Source organism: Taudactylus pleione, unplaced genomic scaffold (assembly GCF_031769625.1).
Source record: "Taudactylus pleione unplaced genomic scaffold, aTauple2 ptg000117l, whole genome shotgun sequence".
Taxonomy (NCBI): domain Eukaryota; kingdom Metazoa; phylum Chordata; class Amphibia; order Anura; family Myobatrachidae; genus Taudactylus; species Taudactylus pleione.
Genome location: NW_028284519.1, coordinates 15,334,585 through 15,341,420, shown reverse-complemented (window position 1 = coordinate 15,341,420; position 6,836 = coordinate 15,334,585). Strand labels below are relative to the sequence as shown.

Below are 6,836 nucleotides of genomic sequence, written 5' to 3'. Positions count from 1 at the left end.
GCATATAATCTCTTTGGCCAATGACATACACACTTCTATAGCTAACCATGACATGTTTTTTGGGTATATTTTTTGATCATATTTTGCCAAAAATTGACCAAGTAAGTCCTCGTTAGTATAGTGTGAAGTATCCCCGCCTGACCTGCGGGAGACCGGGATTTGATTTATCGACTGGGAGTTTTGAACTTTCAATCTCTTTTTTTGCATGCTGTTTCACTTTGTTTCATTGAGATAACAAAAATGCCTTATCTAAATTAAATCCAGGGTTTATGTCAACTTGAAAAAATCTTGCATGTAAGCTTCATGGCCAGTGCTACAAGTACAATTTGTGAGGTCACCATGACCTGGTTTTGGATATATTTATCAAAGTAATAAATAGTGATTCAATACACTGCTTGGTTAGTGCAGGAGAAAAGACTTTAGAGTGCTATGCATTGCAAGAGTAAAATTATGTTGTCAATATTACTGACTTTCATTTGCCAAATAATAGGTTAAATATTTCTTTAGGGTTTTAAATTAGCTTGAAAAAATGTAGCATATAATCTCTTTGGCCAATGACATACAAATTTCGATAGCTAACCATGACATGTTTTTTGGGTATATTTTTTGATATTATTTTGCCAAAAATTGACCAAGTAAGTCCTCGTTAGTATAGTGTGAAGTGTTTCCGCCTGTCATGCGGGAGGCTGGGGTTCAATTTCCCGACGGGGAGTTTTGAACTTTTAATCTATTTTTTTTGCATGCTGTTTCACTTTGTTTCATTGAGATAACAAAAATGCCTTATCTAAATTGAGTCCAGGGATTATGTCAACTTGAAAAAAATCTTCCATGTAAGCTTCATGGCCAGTGCTACAAGTACAGTTTGTGAGGTCCCCATGACCTGGCTTTAGGTATATTTATCAAAGTAATAAATAGTTATTCAATACACTGCTTGGTTAGAGGAGGAGAATAGACTTTAGAGTGCTATGCATTGCAAGAGTAAAATTATGTTGTCAAAATTACTGACTTTTCATTTGCCAAATAATAGTTTAAATATTTCTTTACGGTTTTAAATTAGCTTGAAAAAATGTAGCATATAATCTCTTTGGCCAATGACATACACATTTCGATAGCTAACCATGACATGTTTTTTGGGTATATTTTTTGATCATATTTTGCCAAAAATTGACCAAGTAAGTCCTCGTTAGTATAGTGGTGAGTATCCCCGCCTGTCACGTGGGAGACCGGGGTTCAATTCCCCGACGGGGAGTTTTGAACTTTTAATCTCTTTTATGTGTGCTGTTTCACGTTGTTTCATTGAGATAACAAAAAAAAATATCCAAATTGAATCCAGCGTTTATGTCAACTTGAAAAAAAGCTTGCATGTAAGCTTCATGGCCAGTGCTACAAGTACAGTTTGCGAGGTCCCCATGGCCTGGCTTTAGGTATATTTATCAAAGTAATAAATAGTTATTCAATACACTGCTTGGTTAGAGCAGGAGAATAGACTTTAGAGTGCTATGCATTGCAAGAGTAAAATTATGTTGTCAAAATTACTGACTTTTCATTTGCCAAATAATAGGTTCAATATTTCTTTAGGGTTTTAAATTAGCTTGAAAAAATGTAGCATATAATCTCTTTGGCCAATGACATACACATTTCGATCGCTAACCATGACATGTTTTTTGGGTATATTTTTTGATCATATTTTGCCAAAAATTGACCAAGTAAGTCCTCGTTAGTATAGTGTGAAGAATCCCCGCCTGACCTGCAGAGGACCGGGGTTTGATTTCTCGACGGGGAGTTTTGAACTTTCAATCGCTATTTTTGCATGCTGTTTCACTTTGTTTCATTGAGATAACAAAAATGCCTTATCTAATTTGAATCCAGGGTTTATGTCAACTTGAAAAAATCTTGCATGTAAGCTTCATGGCCAGTGCTACAAGTAGAATTTACGAGGTCCCCATGACCTGGTTTTGGGTATATTTATCAAAGTAATAAATAGTGATTCAATACACTGCTTGGTTAGAGCAGGAGAAAAGACTTTAGAGTGCTATGCATTGCAAGAGTAAAATTATGTTGTCAAAATTACTGACTTTTCATTTTCCAAATAATAGGTTAAATATTTCTTTAGGGTTTTAAATTAGCTTGAAAAAATGTAGCATATAATCTCTTTGGCCAATGACATACAGATTTCAATAGCTAACCATGACATGTTTTTTGTGTATATTTTTTGATCATATTTTGCCAAAAATGGACCAAGTAAGTCCTCGTTAGTATAGTGTGAAGTATCCATGCCTGACCTGCGGGAGACCGGGGTTTGATTTCTCGACTGGGAGTTTTGAACTTTCAATCTCTTTTTTTGCATGCTGTTTCACTTTGTTTCATTGAGATAACAAAAATGCCTTACCTAAATTAAATCCAGGGTTTATGTCAACTTGAAAAAATCTTGCATGTAAGCTTCATGGCCTGTGCTACAAGTACAATTTGTGAGGTCACCATGACCTGGTTTTGGGTATATTTATCAAAGTAATAAATAGTGATTCAATACACTGCTTGGTTAGAGCAGGAGAAAAGACTTTAGAGTGCTATGCATTGCAAGAGTAAAATTATGTTGTCAATATTACTGACTTTTCATTTTCCAAATAATAGGTTAAATATTTCTTTAGGATTTTAAATTAGCTTGAAAAAATGTAGCATATAATCTCTTTGGCCAATGACATACAAATTTCGATAGCTAACCATGACATGTTTTTTGGGTATATTTTTTGATCAAATTTTGCCATAAATTGACCAAGTAAGTCCTCGTTAGTATAGTGTGAAGTGATTTTGCCTGTCATGCGGGAGGCTGGGGTTCAATTCCCCGACGGTGAGTTTTGAACTTTTAATCTATTTTTTTTGCATGCTGTTTCACTTTGTTTCATTGAGATAACAAAAATGCCTTATCTAAATTGAATCGAGGGATTATGTCAAGTTTAAAAAAATCTTCCATGTAAGCTTCATGGCCAGTACTACAAGTAGAGTTTACGAGGTCCCCATGACCTGGCTTTAGGTATATTTATCAAAGTAATAAATAGTGATTCAATACACTGCTTGGTTAGAGCAGGAGAAAAGACTTTAGAGTGCTATGCATTGCAAGAGTAAAATTATGTTGTCAATATTACTGACTTTTCATTTTCCAAATAATAGGTTAAATATTTCTTTAGGGTTTTAAATTAGCTTGAAAAAATGTAGCATATAATCTCTTTGGCCAATGACATACACATTTCGATAGCTAACCATGACGTTTTTAGGAATATTTTTTTATCATATTTTGCCAAAAATTGACCAAGTAAGTCCTCGTTAGTATAGTGTGAAGTATCCCCGCCTGACCTGCGGGAGACCGGGGTTTGATTTCTCGACTGGGAGTTTTGAACTTTCAATCTCTTTTTTTGCATGCTGTTTCACTTTGTTTCATTGAGATAACAAAAATGCCTTATCTAAATTAAATCCAGGGTTTATGTCAACTTGAAAAAATCTTGCATGTAAGCTTCATGGCCAGTGCTACAAGTACAATTTGTGAGGTCCCCATGACCTGGTTTTGGGTATATTTATCAAAGTAATAAATAGTGATTCAATACACTGCTTGGTTAGAGCAGGAGAAAAGACTTTAGAGTGCTATGCATTGCAAGAGTAAAATTATGTTGTCAATATTACTGACTTTTCATTTTCCAAATAATAGGTTAAATATTTCTTTAAGGTTTTAAATTAGCTTGAAAAAATGTAGCATATAATCTCTTTGGCCAATGACATACACATTTCGATAGCTAACCATGACATGTTTTTTGGGTATATTTTTTGATCAAATTTTGCCAAAAATTGACCAAGTAAGTCCTCGTTATTATAGTGGTGACTATCCCTGCCTGTCACGCGGGAGACCGGGGTTCAATTCCCCGACGGGGAGTTTTGAACTTTTAATCTCTTTTATGTGTGCTGTTTCACGTTGTTTCATTGAGATAACAAAAAAAAATATCCAAATTGAATCCAGCGTTTATGTCAACTTGAAAAAAAGCTTGCATGTAAGCTTCATGGCCAGTGCTACAAGTACAGTTTGCGAGGTCCCCATGGCCTGGCTTTAGGTATATTTATCAAAGTAATAAATAGTTATTCAATACACTGCTTGGTTAGAGCAGGAGAATAGACTTTAGAGTGCTATGCATTGCAAGAGTAAAATTATGTTGTCAAAATTACTGACTTTTCATTTGCCAAATAATAGGTTCAATATTTCTTTAGGGTTTTAAATTAGCTTGAAAAATGTAGCATATAATCTCTTTGGCCAATGAAATACACATTTCGATCGCTAACCATGACATGTTTTTTGGGTATATTTTTTGATCATATTTTGCCAGAAATTGACCAAGTAAGTCCTCGTTAGTATAGTGTGAAGTATCCCCGCCTGACCTGCAGAGGACCGGGGTTTGATTTCTCGACGGGGAGTTTTGAACTTTCAATCGCTATTTTTGCATGCTGTTTCACTTTGTTTCATTGAGATAACAAAAATGCCTTATCTAAATTGAATCCAGGGTTTATGTCAACTTGAAAAAATCTTGCATGTAAGCTTCATGGCCAGTGCTACAAGTAGAATTTACGAGGTCCCCATGACCTGGTTTTGGGTATATTTATCAAAGTAATAAATAGTGATTCAATACACTGCTTTGTTAGAGCAGGAGAAAAGACTTTAGAGTGCTATGCATTGCAAGAGTAAAATTATGTTGTCAAAATTACTGACTTTTCATTTGCCAAATAATAGGTTAAATATTTCTTTAGGGTTTTAAATTAGCTTGAAAAAATGTAGCATATAATCTCTTTGGCCAATGACATACACATTTCAATAGCTAACCATGACATGTTTTTTGTGTATATTTTTTGATCATATTTTGCCAAAAATTGACCAAGTAAGTCCTCGTTAGTATAGTGTGAAGTATCCCCGCCTGACCTGCGGGAGACCGGGGTTTGATTTCTCGACTGGGAGTTTTGAACTTTCAATCTCTTTTTTTGCATGCTGTTTCACTTTGTTTCATTGAGATAACAAAAATGCCTTATCTAAATTAAATCCAGGGTTTATGTCAACTTGAAAAAATCTTGCATGTAAGCTTCATGGCCAGTGCTACAAGTACAATTTGTGAGGTCCCCATGACCTGGTTTTGGGTATATTTATCAAAGTAATAAATAGTGATTCAATACACTGCTTGGTTAGAGCAGGAGAAAAGACTTTAGAGTGCTATGCATTGCAAGAGAAAAATTATGTTGTCAATATTACTGACTTTTCATTTTCCAAATAATAGGTTAAATATTTCTTTAGGGTTTTAAATTAGCTTGAAAAAATGTAGCATATAATCTCTTTGGCCAATGACATACAAATTTCGAAAGCTAACCATGACATGTTTTTTGGGTATATTATTTGATATTATTTTGCCAAAAATTGACCAAGTAAGTCCTCGTTAGTATAGTGTGAAGTGATTCCGCATGTCATGCGGGAGGCTGGGGTTCAATTCCCCGACGGGGAGTTTTGAACTTTTAATCTATTTTTTTTGCATGCTGTTTCACTTTGTTTCATTGAGATAACAATAATGCCTTATCTAAATTGAATCGAGGGATTATGTCAACTTGAAAAAAATCTTCCATGTAAGCTTCATGGCCAGTGCTACAAGTACAGTTTGTGAGGTCCCCATGACCTGGCTTTAGGTATATGTATCAAAGTAATAAATAGTTATTCAATACACTGCTTGGTTAGAGCAGGAGAATAGACTTTAGAGTGCTATGCATTGCAAGAGTAAAATTATGTTGTCAAAATTACTGACTTTTCATTTGCCAAATAATAGTTTAAATATTTCTTTACGGTTTTAAATTAGCTTGAAAAAATGTAGCATATAATCTCTTTGGCCAATGACATACACATTTCGATAGCTAACCATGACATGTTTTTTGGGTATATTTTTTGATCATATTTTGCCAAAAATTGACCAAGTAAGTCCTCGTTAGTATAGTGTGAAGTATCCCCGCCTGACCTGCGGGAGACCGGGGTTTTATTTCTCGACTGGGAGTTTTGAACTTTCAATCTCTTTTTTTGCATGCTGTTTCACTTTGTTTCATTGAGATAACAAAAATGCCTTATCTAAATTGAATCCAGGGTTTCTGTCAACTTGAAAAAATCTTGCATGTAAGCTTCATGGCCAGTGCTACAAGTACAATTTGTGAGGTCACCATGACCTGGTTTTGGTTATATTTATCAAAGTAATAAATAGTGATTCAATACACTGCTTGGTTAGAGCAGGAGAAAAGACTTTAGAGTGCTATGCATTACAAGAGTAAAATTATGTTGTCAATATTACTGACTTTTCATTTGCCAAATAATAGGTTAAATATTTCTTTAGGGTTTTAAATTAGCTTGAAAAAATGTAGCATATAATCTCTTTGGCCAATGACATACAAATTTCGATAGCTAACCATGACATGTTTTTTGGGTATATTTTTTGATCATAGTTTGCCAAAAATTGACCAAGTAAGTCCTCGTTAGTATAGTGTGAAGTATCCTCGCCTGACCTGCGGGAGACCGGGGTTTTATTTCTCGACTGGGAGTTTTGAACTTTCAATCTCTTTTTTTGCATGCTGTTTCACTTTGTTTCATTGAGATAACAAAAATGCCTTATCTAAATTAAATCCAGGGTTTATGTCAACTTGAAAAAATCTTGCATGTAAGCTTCATGGCCAGTGCTACAAGTACAGTTTGCGAGGTCCCCATGACCTGGCTTTAGGTATATTTATCAAGGTAATAAATAGTTATTCAATACACTGCTTGGTTAGAGCAGGAGAATAGA

The 6,836-nt window shown here is 34.7% G+C and overlaps 1 non-coding gene across 1 annotated transcript; it reads left to right on the top strand.

Annotated features, from left to right (window-relative positions):
* The first annotated feature begins 1,177 nt into the window (after positions 1-1,177).
* TRNAD-GUC (transfer RNA aspartic acid (anticodon GUC)) lies at positions 1,178-1,249 on the top strand. The gene has a single exon. It is a non-coding gene; the product is annotated as a tRNA-Asp (tRNA).
* The last annotated feature ends 5,587 nt before the right edge of the window (positions 1,250-6,836 follow it).